This window comes from Macaca thibetana, chromosome 1 (genome assembly GCF_024542745.1).
Source record: "Macaca thibetana thibetana isolate TM-01 chromosome 1, ASM2454274v1, whole genome shotgun sequence".
NCBI classification, from domain to species: Eukaryota; Metazoa; Chordata; class Mammalia; order Primates; family Cercopithecidae; genus Macaca; species Macaca thibetana.
The window spans coordinates 74919283-74945916 of record NC_065578.1 but is presented as its reverse complement, the minus strand read 5'-3'; the positions used below and the strand labels follow the sequence as shown (position 1 = coordinate 74945916).

Below are 26634 nucleotides of genomic sequence, written 5' to 3'. Positions count from 1 at the left end.
TGAATAGTGCTGCAATGAACATACGTGTGCATGTATCTTTATAATAGAAACATTTCTATTCCATTGGGTATATAGCCAGTAATGGGATTGCTGCATCAAATGGTATTTCCAGCTCTAGTTCTTTCAGGAATTACCACACTGTCTTCTAGAATAGTTGAACTAATTTACATTCCCACCAACAATGTAAAAGCATTTATATTTCTCTGCAGCCTTGCCAACATATGTTGTTTCTTGACTGTTTAATAATTGCCATTCTGACTGGCATGAGATGATATCTCATTGCAGTTTTGAATTGCATTTTTCTAATGATCAGTGATGTTGAGCTTTTTTTCATATATTTGTTAGCCACATGTATGTCTTCTTTTGAAAAGCATCTGTTCATGTTCTTTGCCCACTTTTAATGGTGTTGTTTGTTTTTTCTTGTAAATTTGTTTAAGTTCCTTGTAGATTCTGGATATTAGACCTTTGTTAGATGGATAGATTGCAAAAATTTTTCTCTCATTCTGTAGGTTGTCTGTTCACTCTGATGATAGTTTCTTTTGCTCTGTAGAATTTCTTTAGTTTAATTAGATCCCATTTGTCAATTTTGGCTTTTGTTGCAGTTGCTTTTGATGTTTTTGTCATGAAATCTTTGCCAAGGGCTATGTCCTGAATGGTATTGCCTAGATATTCTTCCAGAATTTTAACTATAAGTTTTTGGTTTTACATTTAAGTCTTTAATCCATCTTGAGTTAATTTTTGTATAAGGTGTAAGGGAGTGGTCGTCTCAGTCCAAAAGCTTCTTAAGCTGATAAGCAACTTCAACAAAGTCTCAGCATACAAAATCAATGTGCAAAAAGCACAAGTATTCCTATACCCCAACAACAGATGAGCAGAGAGCCAAATCTTGGAAAAAAACTCCTATTCACAGTTGCTACAAAGAGAATATATACTAGGAATACAGCTAATGAGGGAAGTAAAGGACCTGTTCAAGAAGAACTGTGAACCACTGCTAAAGGAAATCAGAGAAGACACAAACTGTTGGGGTCCGTGCCAGGGGTGGTGGAGAATGAAAGAACACACAAAAGACAAAGACACACAGAGAACATGGCGGCCGCACTCAGAGCCTCCGCCTCACTTTATTTATACTCTATAAACCCCATGTCAGCAGAAAGAATGCAATGCAAAACAAACTTTCTTTTCCCACATGTAACCTTCTACTCAGTTCCTTGTTTCTATGCTCTTCCTTATCTGCCCGCCTTCTTGGCGCCTATGGGAGTTCATTAAAAGTTCAATTGGAGATACTGTCCTTGAGCCCTATCTATTCTCAGCATACTGTTTTCAAAGGCCCCTGCATTTCCCCCTTTTTGTTTTGTTTTGCCTCAATCCTAAAAAGGTAGCCTATATTGGTTCCCATGTTTTCTTTTGTTTTTGGAGGCGACGGAGGGAGCATCGGATTACCAAAAGAAGTAGACCCAATTCGAGTGCCCAAAACAATATACTTCCGGAGATTGTAGAAATCCATGTTTTCATCTGGGTCCATGGGTTAAAGGCAGCAAGGCGCTGACCCAGCTCTTGCAGGGTTACGGTTCCAGACAACACATGCAATTGTTGTCGAAATGCTTCGGAAATGTTCTGAGTGAGCTCTTGGATGTCCAAACTAATATTTTTATGGCCTACTAATAATTTTCGGATTACAGTCCAATTTTGAGAGATGTTAAAAGGTACAGGCATTACACAAAATTGAGTGGAGTTCCAATCACATTGTAATGTCATCCGAGTACTGAGTACAGTGAGCTGATCTTCAAGCCATGTCAATGCTTGCTCCATGTTGTCCAATCTTTCAGCAAGTTGAGAGTCAGTGTTTCGTTGTTGAAGCCATAACCGGTGAGATTGTTCGTGCCATTGCTGCACAAATTTAGCATTTTGTATGCTTTGATGAAGAGCGAGTCCTGCTACGGTCGCAGTGGAGGCGATGGCAACAAGACTCATCACCGAGGCAATTATAAGTCCAAGGGCACGGCGGGTTCGCTGGAGAGAAGTCCAAATATAAGTTTCAAGAGGTGATGCCCCCCACGGTCGCGTAAGGTTAACAGGTAGCCAAATTTCCTTACGAGCCCTGAGGATATAAATATCCTCAGTAAAGTTGTGCCACCAGGAATGATTGAGGCAAGACAAAAATGTACACATATCTGTACAATTAACAATCCCCGTATCATTATCCCATGTCAAATTCCCTGCTAATAATAGGTAGGGCTTACGGACACAAGCAATAATACATCAGGAGGTATTTCGATATAACTGAATATGAAAGGAGTTAGTTGGGTTAGAAAGATTAAGGGACATATTCCCCACAAAAGTGCTAATGGCATCGCCTGCAGCTAACAACTTCCAAAGATGACTCTGTACTTCAGGCCTCCTTCACGCCATACCAAGGTTTCATTACTGTTAGCGGCAATACTTTTATTTACCCAGTGTCATTTCAACGGTATGTGACTAAATTTTATTTGAAAATCACCGTGCACACTCCAATCAGTTATTTACATTCCATTGTATTCTAATAAAATCCGGGGTTTAGTTCCCCGACATTGTTGTCACTCCAGCACCTCAATATTAGGAGAAACCTCTAGAATAGGATAAAAAAGTAAAGAACTAGGAATAGTTTCATTACTATATACAGTATGATTATATTAAAAGCTTCTAGTTACAATAATAACAGTTTTAGCAGCCACATGACTATGATTATAGTGAACAGCCCAGGCTTCATGCGATTTTCGGAGACAATGAGAACTATTTCCTATACATATTGGAACTCCTTCCACTCAAATTGATATGTGTTGTTTATAATTCCCGTTTCCCATTCTATATTGTCCTTGTCTATATAGGGGGACGGCATCCAAGTAGTGTCATTGGTGAAAACCTTAATTTCCGCCTCCCCCCAGGCGACTCCCTGATACAAGGGCGGAAAGGGAATATAAGTCCAATATTTATACAAAGCCTCACTAAGAGAAATAAGTCCCCCTCCGAGGCACATCCAACAAAGGAAGAAATGCATGCTGAATCCAGTTTTCTTTTCAACAGGGTTTCAATCATCTTGTAGGAAACCACTCAGGTCCGCTCCCTGTAAGGACAAGAGCATAGCCCCGTCCCTGTTTTAGAACTTGCCCTTGAACATACTTACCTTCTTCATTAGGATACCAAACCTTTAAACTGTCAGCGGGGACTATCACCGAGGGAGGTGAGGAAAGATGGGTTACAGCAGCAGAATCTTGCAATTGTCTCCATTGATTCAAAAAAGTTAAGGTAAAAAGAACCTTCAAAATCTGGTTTCAAAATCTGGTTTCTGGGGGGCTCATTTCCCCCTTTTTGTTTTGTTTTAATAGTTAAGTTTTTAAAGTTAAATTTGCGCACTCAATGATGGCTTGACCTTGACTGTTGCCCGGGATACCGATGATATGTTGAATATTGTATTGTTGTAGGAAAACTTGTAATTTATGAGAGACATAGGCAGGGGCATTATTAGTTTTAAGTATAAGAGGAATGCCCAGATGGCAAAACAAGCTAAGAGATGTGTAATAACAGAATCAGCTTTCTCAGATGGCAATGGAGTGGCCCATTGAAAATGAGAAAAGGTATCAATGGTATGATGAACATACTTTAATTGTCCAAAAGAAGGGACATCTCATGGATTAACCCCAGGATGGAAGGATGGAATGCTTAAAGGAGCACAGGAAGGACAAGCTCGAATAAGAGAACGAGCTTGTTTATAAGTTAAATGAAACCGTCGTTGAAGGCCAGAACTATTAGTGTGATGTAGAGTATATTTTTGTTCTGCAGCATGTAGGTGGCCTATTAAAAGCAAATCAATCTGAGTATTACCATGAACTAATGGTCCAGGAAGTTGAGAATGAGAACGAAGATGAGTGATGAATAAAGGAGCTCGACGTTGGCTCAAAGTAGAAGATAACAAGGAAAAGAGTTTTTGAAGAGAAGAAGTAGCACAAAGAGGTAAAGTGGCCTGAGAAATATAAGAAGTAACATAAACGGCGTATTGAGAATCACTAACAATGTTACAACTAGTAGTAGGGAAATCAAGTAAGACCATGAGAATAGCAAACAGTTCTCCCTGTTGCACCGAGGGATAAGGATAAACTGTAACTCGAGATTGATGAACACTCCAATATCCAGCCTTATTATTGCTACTAGCATCAGTAAAAAAGGTAGGACCTTGAACAGGAAATACAGAAATTGGTGAGAAAGGCAACACAGAATGTTGCCTAAAAAATGAAAAGATCGGAGACTTAGGATATTAGGTAGAAAATTGTCCAACAAAGGAAGTGCAAGCAACTTGCCAAGAATCAGAAGTTGCAAGAAGATAAGTGATCTGACTATGAGTGAATTAAGAGATAATTAAGGAAGAATCTCCTCCCCAAAGTTGTCGACAGTGATGTCGTCCTTTGATGATCAGTTCAGCTAAACGATCGATATAAGTAGCCAAGCGTTTAGATATTTTATTGGACAAAAAGATCCATTTTAGTGGTCGATTAGTTTGATGAATCATTCCTGTGGGAGAAGGTAAAGTATGAAATAAACAAAAGGAAGGGCCTTTTGAAGTTGCTCTTCAACAAGCTGGAGTTCCTGTAAAGCCAAAGGAGTTAAATGGCGTGAGTTGTCCAAGTGACTGTCTCCTTCTAGAATAAAAAAAAGATGTTATAACTGATATGTTGGTATTCTTAAAACAGGACGCATCCAATTAATGTCTCCTAGAAGCTTTTGAAAATCATGTAATGTTTTTAAATGATCACGTTGAATTTGAATTTTTCGGGGTCGAATATTTTGTGCCCCCAAGGTATAACCTAAATATTGAACAGGAAAATCCAGTTAATTTTTTTCTGTGGCAATATTAAGTGAGTAGAAAGAAAGCTGAGTTTGTAATGATACAAAAGCATCTTGCTGCTTTTCTCTGGTGGGTGCAGCAAGAAGAATGTCATCCATATAATGATACAAAAGAACAGAAGGATGACGCTTTCGAACAGGATCCAAGGCCTTATGGACAAATTCTTGACACAAGGTAGGGCTATTTAACATACCTTGAGGTAAAACTTTCCATTGATATCGAGAAAGTGGCTGAAAATTATTAAAAACAGGGACAGAGAAGATCCATACAATGATAAATTAACACAGTTAGAAACTGATTGTTTACAGGATTTAAAGTCCTATGTACAAATTTTTGACATATAGTAGGGCTATTAAGTATACCCTGGAGAAGAAGCTTCTGCTGATATTTTTGAATAGGTTGTCCATTATTATGTTTAGGAATAATAAAGGCAAACTTTTTACAATCTTGAGGTTGTAATGGAATAGAGAAAAAACAATTTTTGAGATCTATGACCATTAATTTTTAACTTTGTGGGATAAGGGCAGGATTAGGAAGACCAGGCTGTAAACTTTCCCTAGGTTGAATGTAAACATTTATAGTTTTAAGAACAAGACAAAGACGGGAATTCCATGCAGAAGTACGTGGCTTTAGATTCCTCTCGGCCATTTGTTTTTTGACTTACTCTTTTAAAGTCCTAAGTATTTCTTTAGATAATGGCCACTGTTTCACCTAAAGAGGAGTGGTCGTTTTACACTTTAATTATAAAACTTGAGGCTGGTGAACAGTGGCTGTGAGTTTAAAGGATTGTAGCCCATTTTGAACATCATATTTTTGACAGTTGAGAAAATATGAAGAATGTTTAAAAAAGCACCAAATTGTTATGAAAGATTTTGTCCCCAAAGGTTAATATTGATAGGAATAATATAAAAAAACTTGACCTTGTTGACCTTTAGGACCGACACAGGTTAAAGGTTCTATGTCTTGATAAACCACAGAAGTAGCACCCAAGCCAGTGAGTATAACTGAAACTTGCCTTTTTTCCCATTGTATAGGCCACTAATTTAAACAAATAATAGACATATTCACCCCATATCAATTAACCCTTTAAAAACCATTCCATTAATATGCAATGAACATAAGGGCTTTTGATTAGAAACTAAAGTTTCCCAAAAAACAGTTTTTTCTGTGCTACCAAACCCTCCCTATTGAGAATACGTTCCCCTGCCTCTAGGCATATAAATTGTGAACTTGTACCATAATAAGAATTTTATTAGTAACATCAAGATCAATGATTTCTGGAATCATCATTAACTTCCGTATCGCACTGTTGTTTTGACCTAACAAAAGTCCTACATGTCCTTTTGGCAAAGGGCCACACACTCTAATAGCTAATTTATATACTCCTCTATTAGGAGACAAAGTATAAGGCTGAGTAATAGCTAAGTCAGCAGCAGCGCTCTGCTTAGTTGCCGCATAAAGCTGAGAAACTGGGGTAAGGTGTGGGATCCTTAAGGAGGACTTGAATTTATTCCTTAATGTTGTAGGCCATTGCTCACTGAATATTGTAGTAGACTTGTATTGTAATTGTTGGGGCCCCAAGCCTGTGGGTTGTTTCTCAGTGGGTCCAGGGGGATAACACATAACATTTTTCCTAGCCTATACATGTGCCTTGTTTATTTACCAGCTGTGCAATTGTAACCACTGAGAACGATCAAGAAAAGCCTTCCCCAAAATCTTCCAGTCTATAGGAATTATCAAATTTTTTGATGAAAAATATCAAGAAGACCAAGGATAAAAGGAGATTGAGGTCCATAGTTAGAAATGGCAACTTTCATTTCTTTTTAAAAATTTAGGCCGGGCGCGGTGGCTCAAGCCTGTAATCCCAGCACTTTGGGAGGCCGAGACGGGCGGATCACGAGGTCAGGAGATCGAGACCATCCTGGTGAACACAGTGAAACCCCGTCTCTACTAAAAAAATACAAAAAACTAGCCGGGCGAGGTGGCGGGCGCCTGTAGTCCCAGCTACACAGGAGGCTGAGGCAGGAGAATGGCGTAAACCCGGGAGGCGGAGCTTGCAGTGAGCTGAGATCCGGCCACTGCGATCCAGCCCCGGCGACAGAGCGAGACTCCGTCTCAAAAAAAAAAAAAAAAAAAAAAAAAAAAAAAAAATTTAATTTGTAAGGCATTAAATTGGACATTATTGCCACCATTTGAAAACTGAGCATTAGGAGCAAAAGAAGCACAAATAATTGGAAACAGATCCAGCTCCATAAATTTTTTTTTAATTAAAAGTATATATAATATATAATAATACTCATATCCCCAAATATAAAGAATCTCAACATATTAATAAGAAAAGGCAAATAACCCAACCAAAAGTAGCAGAACAAAGAAATGACAATAAACCTATATGTCTAACATCATTACTCACTAGGAAATATGTATATTAATACCAAATTGAGAATCATTACATACACAATACAATGGTTAAAATTTAAAGACACAGAAAATATCAAGAGGTAGTTAATGTGTTAAGCAGCTCGAATACTCAACTTCTGTTTGGAGTGTAAATTGGTGGAACCTATGCACCCCTATAACATAATTTCCTAGCTGGGGTTATTAATACTATATTAATATTAATAGTTAATATTAATGTGCTTATTTATTGACTATTGAAATACTCATAATATTTTAACAAACAACAAGATATACATATACACTGGTTTTGACATATTAAACAGGTGTTTAGTATAAATTTAAAGTATGTCTGATGTGAACAGGGCTTCAACTTTGCCAAACAAAGGTAAAGATAAGGAAGCTGGGGGGTTGGAGGCTCTGGAAAATCCTCTTTTAACAGGGCAGAAGGAAAAGAAACAGGGAAAGCTCGCAAAGGTGAATTAGAAGAATATATCTGTAATATTTGTTGAAGCATTTCCATAATACACTGCATGTCAGAATTTCCCTTAGAAGAAGGAAGAGCTGGCTTTTTCTCTTCTCCCCCTTTTGCTACCCCCCCCCCCCATCCTCTGTTATCCTGGCACAAATGGGCTCCATATCAGATTTATTTATTTATTTTTCCAAATCCTCAGATACCTTTCCTCCTGTGGCTACATTACCACACTCTGAATCAGTCTCAAGTAACTCTAATGTCTGAGTGATAGAGTCACACAAGGTCCACAATTTTAGAGGCATAATATCCCCTAACTGGAGAGCTCTAAGCAGAATTTTTACTACCTGTAACCATTCTCTGCGATTCAGCTGCACTTTAGTCTGATACTGAAACCAGTAACAATGTTGTTCAACATGGGCAAACAATCACTTCAAAGTCTTTTTCTTTCACTTCTACTCCTATAGACAGCAACAGTCCTTGAAACTGCCGTAAATATTCTGAGGCCAGAGAGATGGAATTCCCATAATGAAAGCTTAAGAAGGTTCCCCTTAACAATATCCGGGCCTTACCCGCCCCTAGGGGGTTCCCCTTCTTGTTCTCCCCTACTCACCCATGCTGACCCTGCTCGCTGCGCCACTTGTTGGGGTCCGTGCCGGGGGTGGTGGAGAATGAAAGAACACACAAAAGACAAAGACACACAGAGAACATGGCGGCCGCACTCAGAGCCTCCGCCTCACTTTATTTATACTCTATAAACCCCATGACAGCAGAAAGAATGCAATGCAAAACAAACTTTCTTTTCCCACATGTAACCTTCTACTCAGTTCCTTGTTTCTATGCTCTTCCTTATCTGCCCGCCTTCTTGGCGCCTACGGGAGTTCATTAAAAGTTCAATTGGAGATACTGTCCTTGAGCCCTATCTATTCTCAGCATACTGTTTTCAAAGGCCCCTGCAACAAACAAATGAAAAAGCATCCCATACTCATGGATAAGAAGAATCAATATCATGAAAGTGGCCATACTTTCCAAAGTAATTTATAGATTTAATGCTATTCCTATTAAACCACTGTTGATACTCTTCACAGAATTAGAAAAAAATATTTTAAAATTCATATGAAACCAGAAAAGAGCCTGTGTAGCCAAGACAGAATCCTAAGCAAAAAGAACAAAGCTGAAGGCATCATGCTACCTGACTTCAAACTACTACAAGGCTACAGTAACCAAAGAGCATGGTACTGGTACAAAAACAGACACATAGATCAATGAAACAGAATAGAGAACTCAGAGATAAGACTGCTCATCTGTAACCATCTGATAATCGACAAACCTGACAAAAACAAGCAATGGGGAATGGATTCTCTATTTAATAAATGGTGCTGGGAGAACTGGCTAGCCATATGCAGAAAATTAAAATTGAATAAACTTTCTACTCCTATCCCTTTCTCTATCTCCTCTTTAAGGCCAGTAACTCTTAGTTTTGCCCTTTTGAATCTATTTTCAAGATCCTGTAGCTGCACTTCATTTTTTAAAATTATTTTTTCTGGCTGGGCGAGGTGGCTCATGCCTGTAATCCCAGCACAGGGGGAGGCCGAGGTGGGGTGATCACCTGAGCTCAGGAGTTCGAGACCAGTCTTACTAACATGGTGCAACCCTGTCTCTACTAAAAATACAAAAATTAGCTGGACATGGTGGCAGGTGCCTGTAATTCCAGCTACTCAGGAGACTGAGGCAGGAGAATCGCTTGAACCTGGGAGGCATAGGTTGCAGTGAGCTGAGATCGTGCCATTGCACTCCAGCCAGGGTGACAAGAGCAAAATTCCATCTCAAAAAAAAAAAAAAAAATTCTTTTTTTCTTTTGTCTCCTCTGTGTATTTTCAAATAGCTTATCTTCAAGCTCACTAATTCTTTTTTCTGCTTGATCAGTTCTGCTGTTAAGAGACTCTGATTCATTCTTCAGTAGTCAATTGCATTTTTTGGCTCTAGAATTTCTACTTGATTCTTTTAAATTATTCCAATCTCTTTGCTAAATTTTTCTAATAGGAATCTGAATTCCTTCTCTGTATTATCTTGAATATCTTTGAGCTTCCTCAAAACAGCTCTTTTGAATTTTCTGTCTGAAAGGTCATACATCTCTGTCTCTCTGGGATTGGTCCCTGGTGTCTTCTTTACTTTGTTTGGTGAGGTCATGTTTTGCTGGCCTTCATGCTTTTGGATGTTCATTGGTGTCTGGGCATTAAAGAGTTAGGTATTTATTGTAGTCTTTGCAGTCTTTTTGTACCTGTCCTGCTTCAGAAGGCTTTCCAGGTATTCAAAGGGAATTAAGTGTTGTGATAAAAATCTTTGGTGCCGTATCTGCATTAGAAGACCCCAAGCTCAGTAAAACAATGGCTTTTGCAGACTCATAGAGGTACTACCCTGGTGATCTTAGGTAAGATCCAGGAGAATTCCCTGGATTACCAGGCAGACTCTTGTTCTCCTCCTTTATCTTTCCCCAAACAAGCAAAGTCGCTCTGTTCTGAGCTCCTAGGAGCTTGGGGAAGGATGGCACAAGCACTCTTGTGGTCGCCAGCACTGGGACTGTATTGGGTCAGGCCCAAAGCCAGCACAGCACTGGGTCTTGCCCAAAGCCCACTGTGACCATTCCCTAGCTACCACCTAAGTTCACTCAAGGCCTAAGGGCTCTTCAGTTAGCATGTGGAGAATCTAGTCAGGCTTGTGTCTTTCCCTTCAGGGCAGTGAATTTCCTCCTTCCCCTAGTAGGTCCAGTGATGCTGTCTGGGAGCTAGGGTCTGAAGTCAGAAACCTTTGGAATCTACCTGGTGCTCTATTCTACTACACTCAGCTGGAACCCAAGCCACAAAAGAAAGTCCCAGTCTTTCCTCCCCTTTCCTCAAGCAGAGTTTTCCTTGCGGTCACCACTGTCCCAGACCAACAGCAAGTACAACCTAGCAAATACCAACAGCAAGTACAGCTTGCCAATATTCACTCAAGGCCCAAGACCTCTTCAATGTCTCCCTTCAGGGCAGTAGGCTCCCCTTTGGTGCAGGGCAGGTTTAGAAAAGCCATCCAGGATCTAAGTCCTGGAATCAGAGACCTCAAGAGCCCACTTGGTGCTCTACCCCACTGTGGCTGAGCTGGTATCCAAGCTATAAGACGAAGTCCCATTACTATTCCTTGTCCTTTCCTTAAGCAGAAGTATTTTCGCAAAACCACCGTAGCTAGGAATGTGCTGAGGCACACCTGATGCCAGCAGAGCTCTGAGTCTTATCCAAGGCCCATGGTGAGTACTACTTAGCTACCGCTGACTAGTCAGGGCTCAAGGGCTCTTTAGTCAGCTGGTTATTAATCTTGCCAGGACTGAGGCCTTCCCTTCAAGGCAATGAATTTCCTTCTGGCCCAGGGTATGTCTATAAATGTCATCCTGGAGCTAGGGCCTAGAATGGGTGCCTCAGGATTCTGCCTGGTGCCCTATTCTACTGTGGCTGAGCTGGTATCAAGTTATAAGACAAAATTCTCTTTACTCTCTCTTCTCTTCTTCTCAAGCAGAGAAAATGAATCTCTCCCAGAGCTGCAATTGGTGCTGCCTGGATTTGGAGGAGGGGTCATGCAATCACTCCTTTGGCTGCCCTGGTTGCTGTCTCACTAGGTCGCATGCACTTCAAGTATACTGACTCCAAGACCAGCACAGGACCAGGATGTGCCCAGGAATTGCTGTCTTTGTGGACTAGACTGTTTTTCAAATTTATTTAGGACCCCAGAGCACTTTAGCCCATGGTGGTGCGACTCTCTGGATCTCAGGTTCTTACTGTTGGGATGGATAATTCACCTCTGGCTAGGGATGATTTAAATGCTTTCTCTGTGGGCCCAGGTTGAGTTTTGCCCCTTGTTGCTTTCCACTGTGACAGTGCAGCACTGAATTCCAATGCAAAGTCTCACAATCACTGTGCTTTCCCTCCCCCAAGTACACAGAGTTTTCTCTCTGTGACATGTGGCTAACTCCAGGGGATGGGGGAGGGGTGGTATAGACAATTCAAGCCTGTATTTTCTACCTACCTTTTTCAGTGCCTCTTTTCTGACATGTTAAAAGCAGGTACTACTGCAGGTTGTTGGTTTGCATGGCAAACAAAGAAACAAAAAGCAGGTACTATGATTGTTCACCTGATTTTGGTTCTTATGAAGGTGTTTTTTGGGTGGATAGTTGGTCAGTTTGGTGTTGCTGTGGTGTAAATGATCACTGGAGGTTTCTAGAAGGACATGTTGCTCTACGTCCTCCAAGTTGGAACTTTCTGTATGATGTAAGGTTATGGTTAGTCTTCCATTAGTGCATAATAGGTATTATTAATAATAATTATTTTAAGAATCCATGTGAAAATAAAAAGAAATAGTTTCAGTTCCTCTACAGCCACTTCAGAAAACTTCAATGCTGAATCAGAATACAGCTTTGTTTGAGACCAGCTTTTCTTATTGTCCTTTCAGCAGCTAACATCTGTTTCTGTGCTTGAGAACTTTGCCCTTTCTAAGTGACTCTCAGTCTCTTTCTACTGCACTCATCACTATCAATTCTCTTTGCCCTTGTTTTCTGTAGTATTGTTTGATTTTTAAAGTGAGTGATCCAGTCATTAATTCAATACATTTATTAAAACAATGTCAAAGTTGCTGGATATATTTAACTGTGAATAAGATGGAGGCAATTACTGTTCTCAGAGAACTTATAGTTTTATGATTTTCTGCTTTTTTTATGGTTCTATTTCCTCATGGCATCTGTTTATTTATGAATTTTGCTTACTGGTTTCTCTCAGTGAGTTGCTCTGCTTCTGTAACTCCTGGATGCATATATTAGCATTTTTCTATTTTCTGTATTTTATGATGTTTTGACATCTGAGGGTCTTGCTAATTTTGAAAAGACTGCTTCTCCTATGGTTAGCTAATTTCTAGAGCTAGCAAATGACTCTCCTGTGATACTGTTTTTATGAGAAAATGAGTAAATCCAGAGTCCACGCACACCGACTGCTTCTTTCATGGAGCTCCCACAGGTTAAGCCCCATCCCCTGCCCTAAGATCACCCCAGGAGCAGGTTCCAGGCAGTGGGAGAATTCCTATACCCCAGAGTCCACTAAGTTATTCAAACTAACCTCTCCTAAATCTGCCTACCTTACCTTACTCATTCCTTCTTGCAAAAACCATAGGAAAGGCTTTGGTCCATGCTTTCCCCTTACGCCTTTGTCTCCTGAGTGACCTTGGTGCTTCCCTATGTGATGTGCAGTTTCTGAGGATGTGTGAGTATAAACTTCTTTCTTCATGACGGTCATTTCTGTTTCTGTGTGTGCATGTCTTACCATACCCAATTAAAACAAATCCCAGATACATTTTAATGCAATTCCTCACCATATGTCTGGCATTTAAAACTCCAGTAAGACACAACTGTCCCTATTATTGGGATAATCAGGTCATGAATTTCAAAGTATAGTCACAAGAAGCCTCTCTGAAGAGGGCTGAGGGTATGGTTTGTATCTTACTCTTTGTCAGAAAGAATATAATGGCAGCTATCTTTTCTGAATTGTTCAGTACACTCTTCTTCCTCCCCATTCTGTATTGTTTTCTCCTATATAGAGATTGGTTTACCCACCTTCTCCAGTGATCTAGAAATTGGGACAGTCTATTTTAAATTCTACTTTAAGCCATTAAAATTTTCAAAACATTATTAAGCATATTTATATAATTATCAAATATAAAAACAAAATAACTTTAGTTTTTATGGGAGATTTAGACCTAGTTTTAATTATATTGTTTCTAGCATTAGAATTGCAAAAAAGAAGGCAAATTCCCTTTCATTCTGTTATATGTAATTTCATTTTGTGTTGTCTAGAAGTTTTTTAAGAGTCTTTCTTTACTTTTGAGCTTTAAAAGTCATCATAATATATTTATTAATTTTTCCTTACATGTAGGAATATCTCAACTCTGGGATCAAATAACTTCTTAAGTTGGAAAGGTTTTCTTTTAGGTATCATTGATTATTACCTTTGCTTACTTTATTTTCCTTTGTCCTTTAGAGTTTTCTGTTATTTACAGGTTCAAAAGGTTAGAAATATGACTGTTTTCTGTATTCATTATCGTATCTTCTATCTTTTTAATCTCTTTATCTTCTTTTTTTGTATTTTAGAAGTCTTGTAATTTGTATCATTAATTCGATTTGCTCAACTCTTGAGCTCCTTCAGGCTGGGGATTATGTCGAATTCTGACTTGTAGAGTAAGTGCTATCCTTCTCTTGTGTTATACATTTTTAAATAGGTTTCATATTGGTTTTTCCCCTAATAATTCAACCCTCAAAACAGAGATATTTCGCTTTTATAATTTACTGAAGTGTTGGCAGAAACCCCTTCATTCATCTATGAAGGTGAAAGATGTATATAGAGAATTTAGTAAAGCTCCTGGTATGTTTGAGACTCAATTTCTGTCCTCAAGACTATGAAGAAATTGCTCAAGTATTTTATTTATTTAAATAAATGGGTTTGTATGTGTCTGGTTTTTTTTGTGTGTGTGTGCACGTGTGTTTGTGTGTGTATGTGTGGTGGGGATGGGAGGAACGTAAGGGAGGACTTATAGTGGCATCAGAATTCTGACAAGAGTTAGGGGAATGTTCATTATTGAAAATTATAAGATTTTTAAAGTGTTTGATTCCCAGAGATTAAATAACTCCTTATCTATCTTGGCTACCCACCTCCTAAGTTGGAGCAGCAGTGATGATTTGACATGAGATCTTATTTGTGTCCTCCACTGGGTTAGACTACACACTGGCTGAAGGTAATATACTCTAGGGGCTGTCCCAGGAAGAGCAGGTCTTAGACTAAAGTTTGTTTGAGAGTGTCAAGCCAGAGTGGAGACTAGATGTAGAGGGAGTAGACCATAGGCAGGGAATCAATACAGTGACCTCAGGTATAGGGAATCCACATGTCAGGCTTGGAATTCAAGAAGGGGACTGAGTCAAGCTTAAAGACTAGAACATCAACAGAGATGAGATTTAAGGAAGCATCATTTGATTGGCAGAATTTTTTTTTATCTGCCAGCTACATAACAACTCAAGAAAATGAGCTCATCTGGGTACAAAGAAAAGAAAAAAGAACTCAAGAAAAATAGACAAGATGGACAAATGCATAGAAAGTTTAATTGAAAAGATTGTGTCTCAAGACCAGATACCTTTCTATTGATCTTTTTCTCCTCCTCCTCCTCCTCCTTCTTCTTCTTCCTTCTCCTCCTTCTCCTTCTCCTTCTCCTTCTTCTTCTTCCTCTTCCTCCTCCTCCTCCTCCTCCTCCTCCTCCTCCTCCTCCTCCTTCATTTTCTTCTTCTTCTTTTTCTTTTTGACGGAGTCTTACTCTGTCACCCAGACTGGAGTGTGTTGGTATGATCTTGGCTTACTCTTGGCTCACTGCAACCTCCACCTTCTGGATTCAAGTAATTCTCCTGCCTCAGCCTCCCGAGTAGCTGGGATTACAGGTGCATGCCACCATGCCCAGCTAATTTTTGTATTTTTAATAGAGATGGGGTTTCACCATGTTGACCAGGCTGGTCTCGAACTCCTGACCTCAGGTGATCTGCCCACCTCAGCCTCCCAAAGTGGTGGGATTGCAGGCATGAGCCACTGTGCCCAGCCAATTGGTCTGTTTTCTTTATACGGTCAAGTGTTCCTTTAACCACACAAAGATAAACAAGAGTTTCAGAAAATACTATTGAAAATCTCCCAGGGCTAGGTGTGGTGGCTCAGGCTTGTAATCCCAGCACTTTGGGAGGCCAAGGCAGGCAGATCACTTGAACCCAGGAGTTCAAGACCAGCCCACCAGCCTGGGGATCATGGAGAAACTCCTTCTCAAAAAATTAACCAGGCATGGTGTCATACACCTGTAATCCTAGCTACTTGGAAGGCTGAGGCTGGAGGATTGCTTGAGCCCAGGAGGTCAAGATTCCAGTGAGCTGTGATTATGCCACTGCACTTCAGCCTGGGTAACAGTGAGATCTTATTATTAAAAAAAAAAAAAAAAAAAAAAAAAGGCTCCCAGGATCCAGGACATTCTTTTTAAGTAAACCTCCCCAAGGAATATAATTATAACAAGTCAATAGTTATCTATTTTTTATTAGCCCAGTGCCACTTCCACAGTAAAACCTATTATCTTATACCTGGAGTGATAAAAATAACTTGTTTAAAAATTTATAATTTTTAATGGGTAATTCCATTGTTGTCTTAATGAGATAGCAATGTGTTTAGCAGAAAAATGGCAATAGAAACTCTTAGAGGATTTAAAGTTTCACGAATGGCAAATTATTTGGAAGTGAATCAACTAGTTATATAAAATAAGAGACGACCAGAACACTTCCAGGTGAAAATTCAGGCTTTCGAGGAGACCTCAGTCTGGGAGCATGCTTGTTATCTTCTGCTTTGTGAAAACATCTTTGTATGTTTCCATATTCTTCGAATAAAAAGAAATGCTATGTCTTTTGACAGTGACTGTTGGGTTTTTCCATCTGTTTAATCAGTTTTTCTTTGTGACAGTCATACAATAGTATATTCACATGGCAAAAGAATTTGAGCAATACAGAGAAAATAAGTCCTCCTCTTATTTTAGCGCTTACTTCCATTTCCCCAAAGCAACTACCATCACCAGTTTCTTGTGTATTCTTTCAGATATTCTATATATATCTGTGTCTCAGTATCCTGTAAAATAGAGTTAGTACTAGATCCGTTTTTTTTTTTTTTTTTTTTTGGCTACAAGTGAAAGCATACTATACACAGGGTTGTGTGCCTAGCTTTTAAAATTTAACCATATTATTTTGAAGATCATTCCATATCTATTTTTTTTTTTTTTTCAGGGAATAATTTGTGACTTTATAGTTTTAGGAAAATAATCACATTTTTAAATTCCTTTGCAAATATGTATAGACATAGATATAAGTGCATTGTTAAGTAGAGAAATTGTAAATGCCATACTTCTAAACATAAAATTGAATATGAAATGTAATCATTGATCCAAGAGATTCCATTGTAGAACAGCTGTTTAAACCTTCTGGAAGACATTTTTGGAAATATGATTGAGAATCTATTTTGGATTTAACAGACATCTTCTTATATTTTTCTGTATTTTTCTTCATTATCATTAAAGGGTATCATCTGCTCTTGGTTTTGTGTTTTAATTTGAATTCACGCTCTTATAATAAAGTCATCTATCTTACTCAGCTCTGTGAAATTGAATCTAATTTTAGAATAAATGAAGAAATCAAGGTGTAGGTAACACTCATAAAGTTTAAGAAGGCCTGTGTTGAACTGGGTATCTTGTGCTACTTGGATAAATGATTCCTTTTATTTAATGAAATCATTTAAGAAGTAATAAGAAATTTGAAATTAATGGCTAGTATTGGCTGAGAGGTAGGAAGTATTCCTCCACAACATCAAGCCATGGATGACTTTTGAATAATCTGAAACACTCTCAGTATTTGAAAAGACCTGACTTTTTTCCTTGAACTTCTTGAAAATGTTGAGCTTCTTAGAAATTGTTTGCTATGATTCTCTTTGATTCTTTAACTTTGGAAAGAATATTAATTTATTTCTGCCTCCTAAAGAATGTATCTGCTTCAGAGCTGACCTGTTGTAAAAACTAATAGCAATCGCTTTCAGAGAAGGAGAGGTGAGGAGATTTTTCTCTCTTCTATTTTCCTTTTCTCATTTATTGTGATGATTGTCTACAGAGTTGGTCCTTTTTTCTACCCCACTGGCAACTCTTGCTCCCCATTGTTCTATCTTTTTTTTTTTTTTTTTTTTTTTTTTGAGACAGAGTCTCACTCTGTCACCCAGACTGGAGTGCAGTGGCACAATCACAATCTCCACTCACTGCAACCTCCGCCTCCTGGGTTCAAGCGATTCTCCTGCCTCAGCCTCCTGAGTAGCTGAGATTACAGGCTCCTGCCACCCCACCCGGCTATTTGTTATGTATTTTTTAGTTGAGACAGGGTTTCACTGTGTTGCCCAGGCTGGTCTCAAACTCTTGACCCCGTGATCCACCCGCCTTGGCCTCCCAAAATGCTGGGATTACAGGTGTGGGCCACCACACCCGGCCAAGATGAGAGTCTTAAAAAGAAACCTTTTCATGGCATAGGAAAGGTAGTGGCATAGCTGTTAGAGCACAGGTGGGCTGGGACCATCCCCTGAGACCCTACTCCTCAACCAACTTGTGTGGCCCTCTGGTTAGGGGTGGTCTCACGCTAAGAGCTCGTGTGAGTTTGTCCTGTAATTTTCTCTGAAACAGCAGAGGAATAATATATCTGAATTATCCCCTATCCTCACCCAAGGTTTGACTGTGGTGGCAGCAATAATAAGTCAGATGGTGTCATCATAATTACATAAACAACATTAGCAGGAAGAATGTTAAAATCATCATTACTTATCTTCAGGTATTTTTGACCATTCATGAATATGTTAATCACAATATGACTGGTTCAAGGGAAATGACAAATCAAAACCTTTTTGTTAATAAATTCTCCAAATCCTTTGATCAGACCCAATGTCCATGGCATGGATAATTGCATTTGGTGGGTAAGAAAGATAGGCATTCTGAGGTTTAAGGCAGCAGAAAAATTCATACCTTTTTAACTTTTGTTACTTTGTATCATAGTTCTATTAAGGCAGTTAGGATATTACTACTTTTTTTTTCTCTGAATTGGATGTCAGCAGACATGAACTCTAGTCCCATATCCCCAATTCTGTCTTTTATTTTCTTTGGCAAAAATTTTATTATAATATAATTCACTTACTGTACAATTCACCCATTTAACATGTACAATTCAATGGTGTTTAGTATATTCAGAGTTGTGTTCATTCTGACCATTAAAATGTAGGAATCACCTCAGATAAATCTGTGAATGAGTTTCCTCATGTGGAAATTAAGAGTAGAGCAATGTACTCTTCATTCTTCTTTTCAGTGATACTTTAAAAGTAGTATCTCTTGGGATTTCATCTTCTTTCATGGTTCCCAGTGCCAATTCTGGAATGCTAATGAGTTTGAATCACTCTCTTCAAAAATCAGATACACAATTTAACAAATAATTCCCAGTTGTTTGTAGATGGCCAGAGTCCATTCCATGGCCTTCAGTGCCTCTGTTTCCTCATCTGTAAAAAGAAGGGGTCCCTTCTTGCTCTTCAACTCTATGATCCCTGCTCAGACCTAGGGAGCCACTTCAGTGTTCAGCTGCTCTCAGTTTACTGTTTTCTGACTCATTCCTCTGCAGGGGCCCTTGCAAGGCCCTGGTCTGCCTGCCCCATACCCGCAGGCTATGTCTCTCATTCCATATCTATTTAAAAACCTCTTCAATCTTTAAAACAGATATATGCCACTAACAATATGAGAGTGCCTTTTATGTCCTTCAGTTACTTTTAATGTTTTCTTTATGGAGATCTCGCACATTTCTTATTAAGTATATTGCTTTTTTATTGTAAAAGAAATCTCTATATGTAGTTTTAACCTTGTTAATATAACTTTTGCCTTCTATATATAAGATTTTTGATTTTTATATTGATTTTGAACCTAGCCAACTTCTGCTTTATAAAAATAGTTTTACAGTTGGTTCTTTTATTTTTCCACTTATACAAATACATCATTTGCAGAAAGTGATAATTCTGCCCTTTTATTTCCAATGTCTTTGCTTTCTGTTTCTTTTTTTCTAATTTTTTTGACTAAGACTCTCAGAAGAATATTAAACAATTATGGTAAAAGTTAGTGGGCATACTTATTGATCCTGACTTAAATGGGAATGTTCCTGGTATTTTATTATTAAGCATCAGTTTAATTTATATCATTATATTTATGATTTATCCATTCTTATTGAGTTATTATAATTATTATTTATCAAGATGAAATGTTGAATATTATTAAATGCTGTTGCTGGCAACTCTGAAGATGCTTACATTATGTTTCTTTCTTAATGTAGTGAATTGTATCAGTAGGTTTCTCAATATTGAAACCTATCTTTGTTCTTCATGTAAACTCACTTTATACATCAAATAATTCTGCTTTTCTGCTGATAATCCCATTTTTTAATATTTTAGTTAGAATTTTTGCATTGATATTTATAAACACAGTTAGACTATAGCTTTTTGTGTGCTTTTTAATGTTTTTATGTTAATGTTATGCTGGCTTTATGAAAAGAATTTACAAGTTTTCCTTTTTTTTTTTTCCTATAAGCTCTAAAACAGTTGAAATAACATTGGCACTATCCCTTAGATATTTAATATAATTTATTTCTGAAATCACATAGGCCCTTTGCTTTTGGGGAATGTAAATTTAAACCATTTACTCATTATCTTCCATTTTTTGGTTTATATGTTTATGTTTTCTAACTTGATGGATATCTGTTGGCCTGAGGACCTTTATTTTCTTGGAAAAATCATCCTGAAGTGTCCTTGAGCTTGTCTTCCTCACTCAAAACTTTGGCCTCTTACAATCTATTTTTCACAGCATTGCCAGACGTAACTTTTTCAGACATAGGTTAAAACGTTTTACTCGCTGACTAGAAAGTCTTCAGTGGCTTCCACATGCCAACAAGAATTCCTTAGCTTGGGGTTTAAGGCCTTCTATAATACAGCCTAAGCTAACGCCATCAGTCAGGGTCTAGGCAGGAGACAAAAATCACAGTAGTTATATAAATAGTTAAAATCTATTATAAATAATTGTTAACTGGGTAACTAAAAAAGTAAAAACAGAAATATAGAAGTATAGCTGAATGTGGTGGCTCACTCCTATAATCCAAGCACTTTGGGAGACTGAGGTGGGAGGATCACTTGAGCCAAGGAGTTTAAGACCAGCGTGCACAACATAGGGAGACCCTGTCTCTGCAAATAATTTAAAAATTAGCAAGGTGTGCTGGTGAACACCTGTAGTCCCAGCTACTCAGGAGGCTGGGGTGGAAGGATTGCTTGAGCCCAGGAAGTTGAGGCTGCAGTGCACTATGATTTCATCACTTCTGTTCAGCCTAGGCAACAGAACCAGACTCTGTCTCAGAAAAAGAAAAAAAAAAAAGGCAAGAAAGAAATATAGGGGTATACAAGTAACAACTGCAGGAAGCATCTACCACTCTTAGGAAGTAGGGAACAAAGAACACTCTTTGGATTCATTAAATTTTACAACCTTAGATGAGTAAACTTGTGGAGCTGAAACAGATCAGTGAGGAGGACGTGTTATTCAACTGGTCTGGTGTCTTGCAGGAGGAGTGAGGCAGTGGATGAAGCTAGTTCTTCAAGCATTGAGAAAACTACTAACTGGATTCAGCCACAGGAAGGAGCCACGGCTGCTGGGTTGAACGGTGGGTTTCAAGCTAACAGACAGTAACTTTATCATTTGTGCATCATATTCTGGTCTTTTTTTTCCCACTACTTCTCTGCATTTAACCCATGCTCTAGCTATGGTCATTCTATTTCTCCCCAAAAAGCTGTGTATTTTCATTCATCCATATTTATTCCATTACTTTCTGATTTAGTAATATAAGGATGTTCTTCCGTTTCTTTGCACCTATAAAACCTGTCCTCCTGCTCAAAGGATGTGCTCAAATGCCTCCAATATGGGACTAACTTGTCAAAAGTCATTGCTTCTTCTAAATTTCCATGGATTAAACTTTTGTTTGGTCTTGTCTTTCTCCTTTGATTATAAACTACCAAGTGGGACCATATATTACAATGGTGTTGCAACTTACTTAGGAGGTTGAATTCTAAAGTTGGTCAAGAATTTAGTAAAATTAGAGTTAGTCTTAACATTTCTTGTTTATTTAAATTAAATTTAAATGCCTTAAAGCACATGGTTTTGTATATAATTCTGTACAGTAATTATTATGCCCTCTTAAATTCGATAATGTTGGAGCTCAGAAAATGATACTACCAAGTGAAAGCCTCAGAAGTAGCCTCAGAAGCAAAGTCTTTTTCTGACCTTCTCCTGCTCTCCTGTCCTCACCGCTCATTCTCCCCCAAGCAAGCCATGGAAACCAGAATTTGTCTCCTCCAAAATGGGTCATGGCTTGGGGGCAACCAAAACCCATTTTCCCCAAAGACAGCCATAAAGCCTAAAAACATTACTCTAACCTTTCTGCTGCCTTCCTATATGATAGCTGGTATAAAGAAATTAAGACCCTCCTTCCAGAGGAATTCTGTCCAAACTGCTTTCCACAGTGACTGAACTAATTTATACTCCTATCAACAGTATATAATAATTTCCTTTTCTCTGTAGCCTCACCAGCATCTCTTATTTTTTGACATTTTAATAGTAGCCATTCTGACTGGTATGAGATGGTATCTCATTGTGGTTTTGATTTGCATTTCTCTCATCATTAGTGATGTTGAGCATTTTTTAATGTCTCTGTTGGCTGCTCATATATCCTCTTTTCAGAAATGTCTGTTCATGTCTTTTCCCCATTTCTAAATGGGGTCATTTATTTTTTGCTTGTTGAATTGTTTTAGTTCTTTATAGATTCCGGATATTAGAATGCATAGTTCTAGGATGCATACTTTGTAGGATGTATAGTTTGCTAATATTTTATCCCATTCTACAGGTTTTCTGTTTACTCTATTAGTTTCTTTGGCTGTGCAGAATGTCTTTTAATTAGGCCCTGCTTTTCAACTTTTGTTTTTGTTGCAATTGCTTCTGAGAACTTAGTTATATATTCTTTCCCCAGGCTGATGTTCAGAATAGTGTTTCCTAGGTTTTCTTCTAGGATTTTTATAGTTCGAGAACTTACATTTAAATATTTAATCCATCTTGAGTTAATTTTTGCATATGATGAAATGTAAGAGTCCAGTTTCCTTCTTCTGCATATGATTAGGCAGTTAACCTAGCACCGTTTATTGATTAGAGAGTTGTTTCCCTATTGCTTATTTTTGTTGACTTTGTTTAAAATCAGGTGACTATTGGGATGTGGCTTTATTGCTGGCCCTCCATTCTGTTCGATTGGTTTATGTGTCTGTTTTTGTACCAGTAACATGCTCTTTTGGTTATTGTAGCCGGATAGTAGAGTTTGAAGATAGGTAGTATGGTGCTTCTGATTTTGTTCTTTTTGCTTAGGATTGCTTTGGCTATTTGAGTTCTTTTTTTTGTTGTTCCATATGAATTTTAAAATAGTTCTTTCTAGATCTGTGAAAAATGATGTTGGTAGCTTGATCAAAATAGCATTAAATCTGTAGATTGCTTTGGGCAGTATGGCCATTTTAATGATGTTGATTCTTCCAATCTATAAACATATGTTTTTCTATTTGTCTGTGATCTTCTTTGATTTATTTTAATAGTGTTTTGTAGTTATCTTTGTAGAAATATTTCACCTCCTTGGTTATCTGTATTCCTAAATATTTTATTTTATTTTATTTTTTTGTGGCTATTATAAATGAGATTGCATTCTTGATTTGGCTCTCAACTTGAATGTTATTGAATCCTACTGATTTTTGTACATTGATTTTGTATCCTGAAACTTTACTGAAGTCTTTTATTAGGTCCAGGAGCCTTTTGGTTTAGTCTTTAGGGTTTTCTAGGTGTAGAATTTTATCATTAGTGAAGAAATATAATTTGACTTTTTCTTTTCCTACTTATATACCTTTTATTTCTTTTTCTTGCCTTATTGCTCTGGCAAAGTATTCTAGTACAATGTTGAATAGGAGTAATGTGAGTGGGCATCCTTGTCTTGTTCCAGTTCTCTTCTCAAGGGGAATGCTCCCAGTTTTTGCCTGTTTATTATGATGTTGGTGGTGGATTTGTCATAGATGGCTCTTATTGAAGTATATTCTTTCAATACCCAGTTTGTTGAGGGTTTTTATCATGAAGGGATGTTGGATTTTATCAAAAGCCTTTTCTGTGTCTATTGAAATAATCCGATTTTTTTGTTTTTGTTTTTGATTCCTTTTATGTGGTGAATCACGTGTATTGATTTGTGTATGTTGAACCAACTTGTGTCCCAGGAATGAACCCGACTTGATCATGGTGAATTAAGTTTTTGATATGCCACTGGATTCAGTTTGCTGGTATTTTGTCAAGGGTTTTTCCATCTATGTTCATCAGGGATATTGGTCAGTAGTTTTCTTTTATCATTGGGTCTGTGTCAGACTTTGGTATCAAGGTGATACTGGCTTCATAGAATGAGTTAGGGAAGAGTTGTTCCTCTTCGATTTTTAAGAATAGTTTCAGTAGGATTGGTACCAGCTCTTCTTTGTATGTGTGGTATATTCAGCTGTGAGTCCATCTGGTCTGGGACTATTTTTGGCTGGTAAGTTTTTTATTACTGATTTAATTTTGGAACTTGATATTGGTTTGTTCAGTGTTTCAATTCCTCCCTAATTCTATCCTGGGAGATTTTGTATGTCTAGGAATTTATCTAGGAATTTCCTCTAGATTTTCTAGTTTGTGTGCATATAAGTGTTCATAATGGTTTCTGAGGCAGATCCTTTCTTGAAATGGTGTCTTAGTCTGTTTGGCTGCTATAACAAATTACCACAGTCTGAATGGCTTAAAGAACATGCACTTATTGTTCACAGTTCTGGAGGCTGGAAATCTGAGATCAGAGTGCCAGTATAGTTGGGTTCTGTTAGGGGTCCTGTTCATGTTTCAGGCAGTGACTTATCTTTGTATCCTCACATGATAGAACAAAAGAATGCTGAGGTCCCTTTCATAAGGCCATTAATCCCATTTTTGAAAGCACCAATCTCATGAGCTAATTACCTTCCAAAAGCCCCATCTTCTCACACCATCACATTGAGGGTTAAGATTTCAACATGGATTTTTGAGGGGACACAAGCATTCAATCCATAGTAACTTGTGAGCAGAAGTTGAGAGTAACACTATTATCTAGTTAATAAGTACATGTTAGTCTTTTGGCTTCTAAAGCTTGAGCTGTTTTATGTGCCATTGGGTCACAGTCAGGTATAAACTGGCTATGTATTGAATCATGTATTATTTTGGGAACTAATCTTTGTATAAGCAGGTGAAATCTTGTGTTCTGGATACATCCTAGTAACTTTCAACTCGGGATCTTAAGTAAATATGAGCAGCTGGAGAGTTTGTTTTGAATACATTGAAAGAAAGGCCAAATGACTATATGAAAGTATGTGAAAATATAACATTTTGATGTGGCAAGCACTGAAGTATGATAAGTACACAGAAAGAATAGTCCTGGGGTACACATTGAGAGAATACAAACACATCATTGTTAACTGGTTATATCAATCGCTATCTAAATTTAATTGTTCTGATTGTGAAAGGCAAAAATGCTGGGTGGGGTATTACATAAATAAATCTTATTTTTAAAATTTATACACAAACAATAATTATACATATTTATGGGAACCATGTAATATTTTGATACATGAATACAATGTGTAATGATAAAATCAGTGTAATTGGGATATCTATCACCTCAAACATTTATAATTTCTTTGTGTTGGGAACATTCCATATCTTCTCTTCTAGCTATTTAAAAATGTACAGTAAATTATCATTAACTGTAGTCATTCTGTCAAGCGATTGAGCTCTAGAACTTATTCTTTTTATCTAACTGTACTTTTGTACCTATTATCCAACCCCTCTTCATACTCCAGCCCCCTCTCCACTATCCTTCTCAGCCTTTGGTAACCACCATTCTATTCACTGCCTCTGTGAGATCAATGTTTTTAGTTCCCAAATATAAGTAAGAACACACAATATTTGTCTTTCAGTGCCTATCTTATTTCACTTAACATAATGTCCCCCACTTCAATTCATGTTGCTGCAAATGACAGGATTTCATTCTTTTTTATGACTGAATGAGATTGATTCCTTTGTGTATATATACTATATTTTCTTTACCAGTTTATCCATTCCATAACTTAGGTTGATTCCATATCATGGCTATTTGAATAGTGCTGCTATAAATATGAGGGTGCAGATGTCTCTTCAATATATTGATTTCCTTTTTTTTTTTTTAGATACATACCCAGCAGTAAGACTGCTGGATTATATGTTTGTTCTATTTTTGTTTCTTTGAGGAACATCCATACTGCTTTCCATAGTGGCTATACTAATTTACATTTCTACCAACCATGTACGAGCATTCTTCTTCCTCTGTAACCTCGCCAGCATCTGTTATTTTTCTGTCCTTTGAATAAAAGCCATTTTAACTGGGATGAGATGATATCTCATCGTGATTTTGATTTGCATTTCCCAGACTATTAGTCATGTTTAGCATTTTAAAATATACCTGTTGAATATTTGTATGTCTCCTTTTGATAAATGACTATTCAAATATTTTGTTATTTTTTTAATTGGATTTTTTTTTTGGTTATTGATTTGTTTGAGTTCCTTATATAGTCTTTTATTAATTCCTTGTCAGATGGATAGCTAGCAAACATTTTCTCCCATTCTGTAGGTTGTCTGTTCACTGTGCTGATTTTTTTCTTTGCTGTACAGAAGCTTTTCAGGTGGATGTGATCCCATTTGTCAATTTTTGCTTTTGTTGCCTGTGCTTTTGAAGTCTTACGCCAAAAAATCTTTGCCTGGACCAATGTGCTAAAGCATTTCCCTGTTTTTTTTTTTTTTTTTTTTTTTTTTTTCAGTAGTTTCATAGTTTTAGGTCATACATTTAATTCTTTAATCCATTTTGATTTAATTTTTGTATATGATGTGAGAAATAGTGTTCTAATTTCATTCTACATGCAAATATCGAGTTTCCCAGCACCTTTAATTGAAGAGACTGTCATTTTCCCAGTGTATATTTTTGGCACCTTTGCCAAAAATAAGTTAGCTGTAAATGTGTGGATTTATTTCTGGGTTTTCAGTTCTGTTCCAATAGTCTGTGTTTCTGTTTGTATGCAAGTACTGAGCTGTTTTGGTTACTATAGCTTTGTAG

At 37.7% G+C, this 26634-nt stretch overlaps 1 protein-coding gene across 1 annotated transcript in view; it reads left to right on the top strand.

Annotated features, from left to right (window-relative positions):
* SLC44A5 (solute carrier family 44 member 5) overlaps positions 1 to 26634 on the top strand; it is a 531948-nt gene that overhangs the window by 62592 nt on the left and 442722 nt on the right. Inside the window, exon 3 of the mRNA XM_050805057.1 lies at positions 20990 to 21087. The gene's annotated coding sequence lies outside the window, so the exon portion shown is untranslated. The remainder of the gene's footprint in view (positions 1 to 20989; positions 21088 to 26634) is intronic.